The 16,283-nt window shown below is 36.3% G+C and overlaps 1 protein-coding gene across 2 annotated transcripts in view; it reads left to right on the top strand.

Annotated features, from left to right (window-relative positions):
• The window catches only part of WWOX (WW domain containing oxidoreductase), a 534,927-nt gene that overhangs the window by 258,654 nt on the left and 259,990 nt on the right, over positions 1 to 16,283 (top strand). The gene's annotated exons all lie outside the window — the stretch shown is intronic.

Here is a 16,283-nt window from a genome sequence, read left to right as displayed (position 1 = left end):
AGTGTTACATATTTCTATGGTAACTTCAATACTATATCAGGATTTCAGAGCACTTTACTGACATCGGCCAATTAAGATTCACAACCTGTAAGAGTAACATGATGAAGGCATGTCTTTGTTGATATAAAATAGAAGCTAAAGACTTTCAGTTTGTTTTGCTTGCCTTTTTTTTTTTTCTTTTAAAATTACCTAATTAGAGAGAGGTTTCAATTGTACTCAAACTGAATTGTCAGGATTTGGGCCCATATGCTATTTGCCAGAAATATTCAGGCTTTTACAGATGTATTCTTGAAAAGTTTGACTTTGTGGGAAAAAGAAATAAGACCTGGATAGGCCCTTGTGCTTTGGGAAACCGTGTGACATTAAAACTTTCAGAAGTCAGGCCTTGCTGTGCTGCAGTGGGACCTATGAAGCACATACCCTGAACTGAGCGTATCCATTTCTTGGCTCTGTACAGCAGGAGATGGAAATGTTCAAAGGAAGTAAAGGCCTGTGTGAAATAGTGCCTCCCACTGCCACTCGCTGTCCCAAAATGACAGCAGGAGACACCAGTGTTGCTGGAAATGGTGAAGATATTTCCCTTATGTGGGAGGAAAAGCTGCATTAGAAGTTTGGGATAGGGTAGGAAGCAAGAGGTTTAAAGAATAAAAATACAAGTGCCTGATTTATACAATATCTTTTTTACAAATAGCCCAGTACCTAGATAGTTGACAAAAAGAGGTAGAGAAGAGCTAGAAGGCTTGTTTGCAAAAACAGGTGACATCAGAAATTTTGTTGAGGACAAATTAGTCCTTACTGGTATAGTTGAACAACACATATCCTACTCTTCAGATATCCCCTGTGCAATAACAGAGTTCAAGTGAAGGAAATAAAGAAGAAACCGTTCTGCTTAACTGCAATCATTCGAGGAGTCCCCTGGCTCAGTCCATGCTCTGTCATTGGCCCGGCCCCAAATATGGGAGCAAAGAGTAGCGATGACACTAATGTCTTTTGATTTATCTTGCAAATTAGTGAGCAATAAAAAGTTTTTCAGTATATGTATTTTAAGCATATTTTTAGCTGTTACGTCTTTTTGGATATTCACTATAATATAGGAGGAAAGCAGTTATTTGCCCAAGATATTTCACTGCTGAAAATACATCATAACACAGCTCTTACTATGTTGTATGCTCTCCCCTGAGCGTGCAGTGTATGCACAGGTGACTACAGCTAGAAGTCTGTGAATTGTTACTTGCTACATTTAAAATATCCACAAAAATTATCATCATTTTTTATTAGACTGAAGGTTAAGATGTAGTTTTCTTATTAAAGAAAAATATACTATTTTAAACATAGAGCTTCCCAAAATTGTATTTGTTTTAATGTTTATAAAAAGAGATTTGAAGTCATAATACCAGCCTATTTAAGATTTTCTGCTTCTTGAAGCACAGAGCACAGAGGCTGATCCTCCATTACACTAAGGCTTATTAATGCCACTCTGCAGGAGTTTTAAAGGGGCTCCTGAAGAGTTTGTGCATAGCCTTCACCATGCCCTGTTCCAGATCTCTGGAAGTATTGATGAGTGAAAACGGAGAGGAACTAAAGGCCTGTGTTCCCTGTGGCTTTACTTGGAGATTTCATTCAGGCAAAATATGAAATATATGTTTATTAGATATCCAGATGCCCAGAGATCTCTGCTGCATGATCCACACTCCACTCCCGTGACTGACATGTTTAGGAGACAGCAGAGTCACTGCGCTACACTACAAAATGTAAAAGCACGTTTTTCACAGTACACTGGCTACTCTAAGAAGAAAGCATGTGAGAAGGAAGCATGCCTTAAGTCCATTTTGCTCTAGGTTTATTTCTTTTTTCAGTTTTGCACTTCACTAGAAGCTGAAACCATGCTAGAAGAGCCTTGAAGCTGCTGTAAGTGACTGGAGAGGCCGCACTGGCCTCGTGAATGTGGCAGCGGCAGGTGACTTAAATCTGCCAGGTTAACTAGCAGGCTTTGACTATTCTCTTTATAAGGTGCTATGTGTGCTTTATAATCATAGTATTAATAATAAATATGTTCTTCATCGTTCAGTGGAAATGATTGTTTCCTTTGTGCCTTTGCTCCCCCCTGAAATCTCATATGGTTTACCTCAAACTTCAAGAAGTAGCAAGAAGTAGCAAGAAGTACCTCACTTGTTCAAAATGTGTTGTTCTAGCTCCGTGGGAGGAGGTCAAAATCTAAGATCTAAACATAGTTTTAAACAATAAAAAGCTCCAGGTAGCTTAGGACATTCCTACATAACAATCATGTCTTTCCTCTACCATATTCTGTAGGTGTGGTGTAGGAGGGGGTGTTCAAGGTAAAGATTTCCTAGTACTTGTGAAGTTGAATATGTTTACTTGGAATAAGTACTGTAAATCACCTCTCTGGGGAATGGGTTTGTGTAGGAAGTGAAGAGGGTTGGGTTGTTTTTTCACTTTTAAAAATTGGATGGCAATTATTTTATGGGATTTCAGTAGGAAAATAACAATTTTGTGGAATGGCTTGTTTTCTGTGGAGCAAAGTTGTTGTCTGTTGCTATTTTTCTCTTAATTAGAGAGGCATTTTTAATTATCTGTCAAGGTCCCCTAGAACCTGGGATAGCTGGTCTTTCTTGTGTGCATGTGATGAAATCAAAACAAGTAAGTAGAAGGTGAGTCTGTCACAACTTATAGGAAGTAGAATGAAGCCTAAGTATGAGAATAATTAGCATGCTTGGACTGCAGGGAAGAGCGAACTCTCTGTCAGGTACGATGGCTATACCCTACTCCTTTGCACTCCCCTGTACTGTGTTTCTGATGCAATTCAAATACATTTATAATTATACTGAATAATATCCATTAATTCCATATCTATGTAGTGAAATTTTTCTGGTGCCTTTAAGTATGGTCAAGATCCCCACTTTTTTATTAAAATGTAATACTCACTAAGCCATTTATGATTTGAGAAAAAGAAAGAGAAATGAAGTTTAACTTGCTTTCCCCTTTCTCTGCATACACACACCTCCTTCTTACTGGGACAGCTCTAGAACAGGGAAGCTTTACCAAAGCTCATTCACAAAAAACAAAGCAGTATTGCTTCAGAGGTTCCTGTTAATATTGCACGGTGGTGTTGCCTAACACAAGTGGAAAGTGTATCACAGAAGATGACGAGAATCAGAATAGCTTTGAGGCAAAGCAATTGTGATTGTATGGGTGGTCTACATGCATGTACTGGTGTGTGCATGGGGGAGAGGGCACACTGGTAGAAAACATTTAATTGCGCAATAGCTGTCAGATCGTCTGTAATTGAATCAACTGTGTTTGCATAACAAAATCTTAGTGTTCTCGAATTGAAATCACTTAAGTAAAATGCTTTTGTGGTGTTTAAAAAGCAACAGAAAAAAATTCACTAAAGACCATTAAGCGGCCTCAAGCCCCACGTTTCAGTGTTCATTTGTACCGATTATGGTGTGACAGCTCTTGAGTTTCCAATGATAACAGCCATCTGACTTGATCTGAGTTCAATGGATTTTCACTAAAATAGAATCATCGCCTTTGTGATGGATAGAAAAAGTAAAGCAATACATCCTGATAAATGCTCTGGCTTTTTTTCCCCTTCCCTTACTGTGACCTTGTACAATCTATAAGTGAGCAAAGCTGAGCCCTGGCCACTGCTGCAACGCATCAGGACTTTGAAATTTAAGTAGCTCTGAAACCCATCAATGGGGTGAAGGGAGAATGGCCTGAGAAAGCGATGGATCATGCTTAGAGGGCTCACAGGGAAGCAGGGTAAGCTGAAGGTCAATATGCAGACATGTCCTGAAGGAACAGCTCAGGCACTCATTCACATTCACATCTCAAAGCCACTGCTGCTGTAGCACTGTGAGGAGAGATCAGTAGGAGACTAAAATAAAACAAGAATTTCAGAGCATATAATTTCTTTTCAGAAGCAAATGGCACAAGGGTACAGTGTAAAATAGCTATAACCTATAGTGTTGGTACAGTGCCCTAATCATCCCATCCGAGTAGCAAGAAGCATAACACCATGGAAACACATTCTTCCCATTACACTCCAGTTGTTTTCAAAGTTTTTCAGTCCCGGTAATTGTGAAGAGCATTTAACATTTTAAATATGTCGTTGATCGTTTGTAACACATTATTCAGCATGACGTGAAAGTGAGCTAAACTAGAAGGGATGCCGTCTGAATCCATACACATGCAGACAAGTAATTAAAGGCCTTTACACTTTGTGCTTTGTATGCCTGTGTGGATATGAATGTGTACAAAACTTTTACACAAGTTTATGTTCAGATTCTGATTTATTTGGGGTTTTGTTTTGAAAAAGGTTTGGTGCCAGGTACAGACTGGCCTGGCTATAGAGAGCTTAAAAAATAGGGGGAGAAAGAGGAAGAAAGAGAAAATACTAAAATAAAATTAGTACACAAATTTGAACCCACAGTTACCATGCCTAAAGCAGAAAATGCCGAACAAGTCAAGAGGCTTATTAGCATTTTATGTAAATCAGTTATTACTGTTCTCCACTTCCTTAATTATCCATGTTATTTCAATACAACCCTTTCTTTGATGTCCCAATTCTATATTTAAATAGTGCAAGATTTCTATCATATCCTCCCGCTGAGGTTTGTTCCATGCAAAAAACATGCCAAGAGCAGCTATTTTAGAGACTACTGGGAAATGTTTAATTGGTTAATCCCATTTGAGTTATGAGGGAGTATTGCCACGCACAGAAAACAAAAACATGTAAAGTACTGGCTAGGAGAAGTTTACTAAAACCTGCAAGACTTCGCCTGAAATTTAGCCCTGAAGATGTTTTGTTTCCTAGGTACGCAGTGGGAAATGATTCAAAGGAAAATCCTTCAAACTTCTTTGAAATACACTAAATGATTGATTCATAGTAGAAATATTTTTGAATTAAAACACAAAGTCTTTTTGTTTTTTTGTTCTTGCAGTGCAGAAGGGGTGTCTCTTTATATTTAACCTAGCACTACAGTGGCAAAAAACCAGCGTATTTCAGCCAAAAAAAAACCCCACCAGACTTTAACAAGTTGTTAATTGTTACCTACTTTTGCAATTAAATCCTCAGATGTAAAGTGATCAACATTGTCTGTGTGAGTATTAATTCCAGTGCAGAATAGGACATTCTGTGTCACCCATTAGGATCAATTCTGCACAAAGGGATGCGTTAAAAAATTTAACATTTCTGTACAGCTTCCAATTTCCACCTTTGGACTGGAAAGTCTTCAGAGCAAAGTACTGGCAAATATTCCTTTCCCTATTTCAAACATTTGATAGTTTTTAACCTTTTTAAAAACTTCTTTGAAAAGAGTGTAAGAGTTTTAGCAGAAGCAATGAAGAAAAAAACGTGTACTTACTTAATTTGGTTATAAACACAAGAAGTAGAATGCTACAGCATGGTCAGATATAGGAGTTCATCTTCACAGGTTTTAATGGAAAGAAGTAAAATTGCAGACTTTTTTTTTTCTTTTTTTTGCTTTCATTCATTTTAAGAGATAGCATTAATTTCCGCATTTGCTGAAAATGTATCAGATTGTGGAGTGGCTGATAGAAGTACAGGTAAAGGGGATTTTTTTTAGTACATGAAGCTTGGTAAATAAGAGAGGAATTAGTTGATTAGAAAAGAAATCAACTCTTGTGTTCTTCTATAAATAACATGGTTCCTTCTGTACTAAGGTTTGGATTGTCCAGTTGAGAGGGTTTGGCGACAAGCTTTTCCGTATTCGCAATTCTTGTAAACAGATGTCTCCCTCTTACAGAAATAGGTTAACTTATTAAAAAATCTACGCTAGAACTGTGGATTGCTGAGTTTCCATCACTGGGAAGTACATTGTTCCAACTCTGAAATTATACAGTCTAAAATCATCATCATGTATTTTCATCAGGATGAAATATCGGGAGCTCTGCTTAGTGCAAGGTTTTATTAATGATGTGCTGTCAGAAGCTGGATGCTCTGCATATTTGCATATTAAACAGCTGAGTGAAGAAACATTCCTTTTATTGCTGCAGGGAATAAATCAGTTTAAAGCAAGTTCTCATCATTTATACTCCTTTCAGCTAAGTCTTCTTTTATTGAAATAAATTGTTGAAGTGCTTTGCTCATTCTTTGAATACTGATGAAATTTACCTTGATAGGGCCTCAGGAAAAATAACATTTTCTTAAAGATGCAGTATGGTTCTTTATCTAAATACAGTCTAACTTTTAGAAATTGTCTGTAAGAAAATTTGTGCATCTCCAGCCACACAAAATCTTCTTTTAGTTATAGACTTTCTATAGGTATTTCAAGATATTTGTGTAATTTTTGTAGTGCTGCCCACCCAGAAATCTTCTGCACAGGAACTTTACACAACATATAAAAGTTACATTGTTTTTATTTTATATACATACATTAGTTGCTGTTTGGTGAACAGGGCCTTACTGCTGCCTTATGTCTATGCATTCCAGATGAACATCACCTTCTCTTGTCTGTATGCTGTCTGTTGGTGGCAGCCTGAGTTTAGAAGTGCGATGTCTGGAAGAACTAGAACAAAGTCTGTAACAAAGGAAAAAAGTTTGTATTTTATTTCTTGTTCTTTCATCATGCTTGAAATTAAGCATACAAACATGTCATGAGACCCTGGTTTTCCCAAATTTACGTAAATAAATCACTTTGAAACCATAGTTGGTTAAAAGATGATAAAGAAAAGTTTTATAGTCTGTCATTTTTCCAGGCGCGAACTAGAAGACAGCAATAGAAGAAAAGTAATTTAAAATTAAGTGAACATATTGTAGGAAGTCAGATGGAGTTTGGACATTTTATTTAATGCTACTGTATTACATTGGCTAGCACCGAAATGTCTGTCGCAATAAGCAACAAAATAGTCAAAGAAATTATCAAAGGAAAAATATATTGTTTGTATTCCTATATTTTATTTTAAAAGGTTACAGCAGCAAGCCATTATTTGCCTTTCTTATGTCACATAAAGTATTTGAAAATATAAATCATTTGTGACAGGAGCTTCTTGTTTTTAAGTGGAAAATGTGCATTTAATAACATGAAAATAATGTCAAAACGTCCTCTCCTAGATGGTTGCCAAGTGAACTGTTGCTTTTCGTTTATGTTTTATTTTTGGAGATTGGGCTTTGCAGGAATATTTTCAGATACTTAGAAAAATAGTGATACATTGCAGCTGTAGTTTATTTTAATTGGACAGCACTAAGTGAGCTGACTTTATGATAAACAGTGCAGCCAGCGGCTAGTGACTGCAATTCCACTTTAAAGATTATACAGAAAACAAAATCCTTCAAGCTAAAGTCATAAAGAACCAAGCTGGAGTTACTTTTGGAACATATGTCTATGTTTGTCTCGGTGTGTGTTATTAGGGATACCTGATCCTAAAGGCATAATATGCTATAAAGTATATTTTGCCTTACCACCTAACCCATCCAACTATCAAAATCTTGATATTAATGAGATTTTGGGTTATTTTAATTATTTAGATTGTCATTATGAATTAATTAGTTGTAATATTTTATGTATAGTGTCAGAGAATTCTCAAATACAGTGTATGATTCTGCAATTGGAAATACTGATAATACTTCTTACCTCTTCAAAGATTTATCTACTAATGTTCTGTGGCCTTATCCCGGTAAAAGGCTGTCATACCTTTGATTTCTTTATTACTATTCAAAAATATAAGAGAGCGCTTTACTTAATGTAAAGTGCTTTTTTTGAAGCTGTATGTGATTTTTTTTTTCTGTGATTGAATAGTAAATCTGACATAAATTCACTTGCTGACATTTGGATGTTTATAAGGATGATTTGGTTTAGTGGTTAGACCTATTGTATTTCACAGGGGTGTTGTCAGGCTTAATTAATTATGCTGCAGCAATATGCAGTGCAAATTTTTGTGCCAGTATCTTCACAGCGCTTTGCAGGGAACTTACAGTACAGGACGGCTATTACCAGACTGGCTGATTTTGCCTCTGTTGCACTGTACACATCTTTAACCAGTATCTGATCTCTGTTTGCAAGAGGATAGGTATCTTTTTGTAGCTGAGAGGAAGGGGAACTGAACAGCCACTGTTGACTCAATTGCTGTAAAAAAACACTGCAAGAAAAATCCCATCCCAGTTTGCCTACCATCTGCTGCTCTTGCTTTTGAGGATGTTTCAGATGGAAAATACATGATGACTGGTCCTATTTTCTATTTTCTCTTGTTGTCATAGGCATCATAGGTGGAAACGTCATACTGGAGTATTTTGCCTAACCACCCCTTGTGAGGTTAAGATAACTTCCTAGAGTATATTGTTACATATTTTTTTTGTTTGTTTGTTTGTTCCTGGAGAAGTTATAAATGACTTATGCTCTGGGGCATTTACTACCACAATAGGGAAACTGTTCGACAGTGTAAGAGGCTTCAGTGCTTGAATATTTTTCCAGATCTTCAGTGTGAGGCAGGATGTAAAACATAGGAAAAGAGAAAGTTGAGCTCTTTTTAGTGATGAGTCCACACTGAGATGTTTTTGTAGTATTGAACCACGAACTATAAATCATCTGTTTGTGGATGAGTTAAATATAGGGAAAACACTGCATCACCTACTCATAATTTCCAACGAGTAAAGAAAGATGAAAAATAACAAGGTGCAAACTCTTAAAAATGTGTTTAAATCGACATCTTTAAAAAGTGTCTTATTTTTGTGAGACAAAAGTATTGCTTTTGTACTAGAAAGTATTGCTAGAAAGATTATTAAAAATTACTTTGAGAGTCAGGTTGTTTTATAGGGAATGCCAGTGTCTTTATTTCGTCTAGCCACCAGGAAAGTTTCCATAATCTTATCTCCTTGGGGACGACTTCTTCAGGAATAACAGGAATGTTTGGGATCAAGTATACCAAATGAATCATAAGTCTTAGATACTCTGGCCTTTGCTGTTTGGACCTCTTTTTTTCCTTTTTATGGGCTATCAGGTTGTTTCAAGAATTTTTGTGCACTGAGGATAGATGGCGTCTTTGTGCCAGCCGTATACTTCCCTGTCACAGTTCCAGGCATGCAGCTTCACTGCACATAGGGCTCAGAGGAATGGCAGACTAATCCGTCCTGCTAAAAGGTTTAGTTATATCTGTGTGAAAATTCAGCACCGTAATTCTTTTTTTGTTGTTTTTAACCTAGTCTGGTTTACCCATCCCTCTAAATGACTTTGAGAAGAAAAAATGCTCTTAGCATTGTAGATCTAGGAACTAGAGTAAATTGCTTTGCGGCTGAGAACTCTGTAGGGAAGGGTGTAGGAGGGGAGGAATTTTGGCTGCAAAAAAATGGTATCTCTTGAGAAGCCCTGCCTATCTGACTCGTAGTTTTTAAATGGTGCATTTTGGTCAGGGTTCATGCCAAGATGCCTTTACATATTAGCTTTGGTGAGTTGTTACTGTGTTTTTAGATTACACATGGAATGTATGTCATGCCTGCTGGTATGATGAAGACAACAGTTGAATTTTTTCATGTATCTTTGCTCTACGATAATACTTGAAACAACTTGTAATCTTGAAAAGGTGTGGCAAGAGGATCTAAACAGGAAAATTCTGCAATGCTTCACCATGCATAGGTTTCATTTGTTCTAACCGATGTATAATATTCTTGAACTAAAAATAAGCAAAAAGCCATCTCTAAATCTGCTGTCAAAACGTGGTATCTTTGTTTACCACCTGGGTGCATGCATATAGGACTCTGGGTGCCTGTGTCCACACAGAGCTTATGCTAATCCATGTTGCTACCTGCCATATACCACAGACACAGATATTGTAGTGGGGTTTGGGTCTCTGAAATAGTGAACATGAGCGGTAGGAGTCTCTGGTTCCAGGAGCTGGAGGACTGCTCTCTGCGTATGTTTTTGTTGTGCTGAACAATGAAACTTGATCTTGACTGAGCTCTCAGAGTGCTAATGCAATAGAAAATAATACTCTCCCCACCACACGTAACAGAACCAAAATAATACGAGAATGATTGGCTGCAGGTTTTCAACGCAGAAACATCAGTCTGATGCTGGTACACAAACTAGCACTCTAGAAATCACTAGAGGCCTCTAAATCTCTGTAGTACCCTTGTTAGTAGATGCCTGGGGATTTGTTGTTATTTTAAGATTTTTTGATTTCAGCACTATAAAATAGGGCACAATTTAATTGAAGGTGAAAATAACTATTATATATATTTTATTAATATCTACTTTGTTCTTCAGTTGTTTATACTGTGTGTAAGAAGATCCCTTTTCCAAAAGGATATGTTTTACTTTGGCTTCTCTTGAAGAAGCACAACCACGTATTGATTCTATACAAGAAAAGAGAAGTTGTGACTGCCATGAGTTACTTGTAACGTAAGTGTATATATCTCAATTTACCTTATGGTTCCCTGGTCGATACATCATTTAAACTGACTGTTTTTATTTTCCTTGTTGGCCTTTGATTTCTTGTTTAAGCTCTTGAAGGCAGCAATTGAAATTTCTAACTACAAAACGTGGATGATAAGGAGACTTCCATCAAAAACTACCTAAAACTAACTAAGGTTCTTAATTTTTGCAATTATTTCACTATATGAATAATTATAATTATTATCATGCCAAAAGTTTAAGCAGAATCCCTCACACTATAATTTTATTTCATTTATAGAGAGTCACAATGTTTCTCTGGTAACTTGTACCAGAGAAACAGATACCTATGTAATGTTAGTTTCATCTTGGTTTTTCGTTAGTTTAAACTTCTCATGGTAGTATCCAGGGGAAATAGGGAAGGAGATAATTTGTTGGATACGTGAAGAAATTGGAGGAGTGCTAGGATGGGTAGAGAGAACAGAAAATGGTCAAGTATGAGGGATAGGAAAGAGCATGAGTAGCAGAGGATGATAGCTGAGGAAACATGAAACATTGGGACAAATCGCCAATTAGCAGAGAAGGCAGTTCTCAGATGTAAAAGAGCAAAATCTGATATCGTTTTAAAGTCAAGGGAGCGTTCAGAGCAATTTATAATCTCCTTCACTTCTGCTAAGAAAAATTCAGCATAGCTTTCTTTTTATTTCTTTCAGTATAGTTTGGAAAGACACACATTGGGAAAGGCCAAACTACCACCAGTACTAAACTACTCTCCAAAACCAGACCAATCTTCATCTTCCCTGTGGAAAGACACACAATAAAAGGAGACTCTATTCCTTTTTTTCATGTGTTGTAGAACTGGAGTAATGTCATAAAGGCAACTAAAAGGTATTGGTTGGGATGAATGTATAGCTACCACATTCGTGATATTTTCATAGAAACCATGTTTCTGTTCAACATTATCAGTGCTTAACTGAGGAAATGCAAATAGTCTTTAGTCTGAACAGCTGAAATACATGTATTTATAAAGTTTACTACATTTTTTTAAAGAAAAAAAAAGGTTCTGCATTTCGTCTGGGTTTCTGTTTTGTTGCTGTGCTCAGAAATTGCAAAAGAGAGATCAGATTGGAAAGCCTAGCTACTGTAGCCTTCAACTCTTAAATATGCTAAAGCGCTTGTTCGGTTGAGGTATTATAAACAATGTAGTTGGAGTTAAATGAACAGGTATTCAGAGGTAGGTACATTTTTATGGTTTTGGGGTGCTCTAATTGTAGTTGTATTTTTGCCTCTACATTTTATTAGGAAGTTTATATTTGACCTTTATGAGGCTGGATGATGGGAGAGAATCCAATAAATGCCTTCTGGATGGGTAACTTCTCTGTGAATCAACACTCCTGGTTTATGTGGTCTTTGTGGGTGACAGAGGAAAGTGATTTAGAACTGTATGAGAGTACTATGTCTTGATTTACGATATAGTATACTAAATATGATAATTAAGGGTCTCTTCCTTGTTTTTTAGAAATATAATTCTTAAATGAGAGCAGAAGTTTTGTTTAAAAAAAGCCTGTAATACAATCCCAGGTCAGCTATGATCAGAGCACTGTGGTGAAGGGTAGAGGGAATATCCAACTGAACCATTTAAAAACTGTGGTCTTTAAATACACAGAGGATTCACGCAAGTGAAGTCATATGCATTACAGAAATAAGGATCTATTTGATATTACTGTGAAACTTCTTATTGACTTCCTTCACTTGTTCACTCATGTCTGTGTCATACCTTGAAGAAGACTCTCCTTTTGTTCTATGTATTTGAGATTAGGTATCCTGAGTTTTATCAGATCTTCTCATGCCCTTCTCTCCTTAAAGCATACATTACGGATCTCTTACTGCTTGCAGATACAGTATGCACTAGATAGTATCTTACTTAGGAAGTATACCTTTGAAGATACTGCTCTGATATTAAATTAGCTGAGTTTGATTCAGCTAATTTGAGTGTGGAGAAAATATGGGGAAAATTACCTAACAAAATTACTTGGACTTGGCTTTAGTGTAGCTTTATTTTTGAAGTTGTGTATATCTAAGTATTAGTAAAAACATGATGTTGTGAAAATGATAAAAATAGCATCTGGAACAAAGATACTTCAAAATCATGACAGCTCCTTTCTTGGAGTTGCTCTTCTGGAACTGCTGTATCAGCCACTGAACACTGTTTACTCTCTAAAAGTTTTTGTTTGTTTCTTGGGATAATACCAAAGTTTAAGCAGCTGGGAAAAAAGGTTCAGAGCAGGCCCAGGTTAAGCACACTCAATCCCCTGGCATTACCAGTTTATTTACAGTTTTTTTGTTTAATTGAAAATACACAAACCAGCAAACTCTCTGGCTTCAATCCATTTACTTAGCTCGAAAGACTTTAAGTCTAAGCAAACATAAAACTAAACCTATATAGGAGAGTCCATCTGTCTTCAGGGTGTGTTTCGCCCTGTGCTTGGTCAGAGTAACAAACTCCTTTTGATGCCAGGGTGCAGTGCAGCCCCACTGTAAGAGTCACAGAGAGGATTTGATGGCTCAATCTTAGCCCAGGGACTTGCTTCCAGTTCAGATCGATTCCACTGAAAAATTCTCTCTGCTATTCCTTTATCCAGAAGTATATATGTGTGTGTGTGTGAGATGTGTCTATACACACACACACACTTCTGTTTATATATATATACGCACACACTCTACTGGATATATCTACACTTCTACATATACATAGAAGTAGTGTATATGTAGCGTGTATATATACACTTGTATATACTATATATACACTTCTATACTTCTACACACTATATATGTACACTTCTATATATATCCTTCTATATACTATGTATATACTATATATATATACACAGACTATAAATAATGTGTTTGGCAGGCCTTGTCTACATGGTGCAGGAGGTGACTAAATGTTCATTCTGTCACATTGCTCAGACTCTGAAGTGATGTGCTTGATACTCCTCAGGTGTAGGAGGGTGAGGCAGTTACCTCTTACTTAGCAAACCCATTCGCTCTACCTGTAGGCAACAATCCACTCCGAGCAAGTTTTTATTCCACACGACTCTCGTATCTTATTCTTTTCTTACATAATAATACTGTTATGTAAGCTGTGCTTATTTGTCGGGTAATAGTTACAGGAGATGTTCTATCATGGAATTATTATGTAAGTACAAATAATGGAGTTGGCTTTTAGGCTCTGGATTGGTGCATAGCTACTCAATAATTGTATAGTTTCTGGTATCATAAGCACTATATTATGGTACAGTGTATACTTCATTAAGCAATATCTGATTTTCAAGCCAAACCTTAGTGTAGAAGTTTAAAGTATGTTCTTGGACTTAGCTGGCTATCAATGCAGGACACAGAAACAAAGCCAATGTTTTCTGATTGAGTCTCACTTCATAAAATATATTAATGTTAAAATATGTTAATGTTTTAGTCCTATTTTGGAAAGGAAGAAAACTCCTGTCTTTAATTTATTGCTCTGGAGCATCGTGAAAGTGAACTCGGAGGAACAATTACTTCTTGGACCTTTCTCTTTAGAAAGGAAAAAAATCCCCTAAACCTCCCTTTACCCTGCTCTCCTTCAAGAACCTCCCTTTGCCTCCAAATTAGCAGTTAAGCCACAAAGCTGATCAGTAAAACTTATTTTATTGTGCATTAGAAGGAGCAGAAGTTATTAACTGATCATACCTATATCAATTTTTATAAATATGGAAATGTAGAGGTGGTATAACTACTGTATAGTTACTCTTTTATGAGAGTGAATGGTATTTAAGCAGATCATTTTCTCACTAGACTCAGCTTTCTTCGAGTATCAGTTCGTTCTTTCAGACGTAAGAACTTCAAGAAACCATAAAATTTGTGTAAATTAGTAAAACTGTGAACCTGATGCAAGTATATAATGCTTCTATAAAAGTTTTATAGTAAATTGGTTAGACTGTTACTGAATCCACTCAGCACAGATGCTGATGGAAGACTTCCTTTGATTGGTAATATACTTGACAATCCAAGGTGTGTTTATGAGGAAAGAACTCAAACAATATAACTCTCATATTCTGATTTTGGTGGTAAGTATTAATTGCCGTATATTAGTGAAAACACAGGACTGTAAATTTGGTGGGTTTTTTTCTTTTCTTCAATGAACCACTAAATCATCTTTCCTAAAATGACATGCTCTTTGAAAGGCAGACATCAGTGTGACGGCCTACCGTGCAGACTCTGCCCATGGTAGGAGGTCTACACTGAGCAGGGCTTGTTTCCCCAGAAGCTACACAGTGTGTTAATGGGTTGAACAAATGCCTCTCAGATTGGGATTAAGCATCTGACTGAAACAGGCATTTTAAATTAACAGAAGGTTGCAAATTTAGCTTTGAGACACTCAGATGTAATAATAGTTGATAGTCTCCTTTCTGGTGACCTGATCTTCCTCTTCCCAGTAGCAGAAGCTGGTGTTACTGGATACCCACATGAATATGCTGAGAGTGCATTATTTTGGGAAGAAAACACTATTTGAAACAAAGAGGTTATAGTCTTGATTTAAATGAAAAAGAAATCTATTAAGCTTAACTGCAGTCTGTATTTCCATAATAAAAGAGAAAACATGCAGTATTATAAAAGTTAAATATTTTAAAGCCTTAGATGTGTATTCTCCAATGTGTCATAACGAACATGGTATTCTTTACATAGCCAAAGGAAAGGAAAAAAAAAAATCTTATAGCTGATGGGTCAGTAACTAAAGAAAAAGAGAGGAATACATCACCGTTTCTTTATGTAGGAGTGAGAGCATTTTTTTTCTTCCTGTTGCACTCACCTTTTCTTAGAAAGCAAGAGAAAGATAAAGGAAGTGATTTTTCACTTAGCAGCCAATGAGTCCATGGAGTTGTATGTCAAAAGTAGTCATGGAAGATGACTCAAAAAATGATGATGACCATTTAAGATGATTCTTAAATAAATAAAAGAAAGAAAAAAGATTTTAAAGCACTCTTGCTTATATCAAACTATTACTCAACTATGAATTAAAGAGAAGCTTCTCTTTTAGCAATATATTCCATAAACACTTGTTATATGTTCCGTTGATCACTGCCAGTGGTTTGCTCCAGGTGGCAAGTCTTGGACCTTTAGGCTGAGGATGTCTTTCTGGAACCACTTTCAGTCAAAGTTATTTGTTTGCGTGTCACAGATAACAAGGGATATTTTTTTATTATTTTCAGAGATTTGGTACCCTAATCACATATCTCAATTCCTTTGTAATTTCATTTTTTAGTAGTTTGGAAATATTAGAGTCCCTTAGTGACACAGCATCCACAATAACATTGTTATCAGTTACCTCCCTTTACCTTTGTATATCTTCTGTGTGGTTTTCCTAGAGCAGTCTAATGCCCTGTTTTACAATTTTTACTCTGTGAGTAAAACAGTTTGCGTAGACTCTATTTTTAACTTTGCTGTTATATTACTCTTTCTCCATTCTGTCATTCACTTTTCCCCAGTTGTGTCTGCTTCACCCAAAATTTTCCCAGCCTTTCTCCCACCAGGGGACAATGTTTTTGACCTAAATGCTTGTTTCTTCAGCAAGTACTTTCTTTACTGCAATATCTTACAGATCAAGTACCTATGAATTTTTGTCTATCTTATTTAATGGCAAATTCAGTATTTGTTTTTCAGAGATACTGTTTTTCAAAGGCTAAAATGTTAAGTTTTGATGTAAAACTCAGAAAATGAAAAGTCACAGAAATACTTGAAATTAAGAATAGCTGAACAAAAGCTGTATTTTTCATGAAAAGGGGACAAAAGGACTGTTCTTAATAACTATTTTTAAAAAATGTATCTCCAATTGCTGCTTGAAATAAGTTACCTTTTTTTTCTCTCTTACATTTC

The sequence above is a fragment of the Gymnogyps californianus genome, chromosome 12 (assembly GCF_018139145.2).
Source record: "Gymnogyps californianus isolate 813 chromosome 12, ASM1813914v2, whole genome shotgun sequence".
Classification (NCBI taxonomy): Eukaryota; Metazoa; Chordata; class Aves; order Accipitriformes; family Cathartidae; genus Gymnogyps; species Gymnogyps californianus.
Note: the sequence above shows the minus strand (reverse complement) of the source record. Positions and strands in the feature narration are given on the sequence as shown.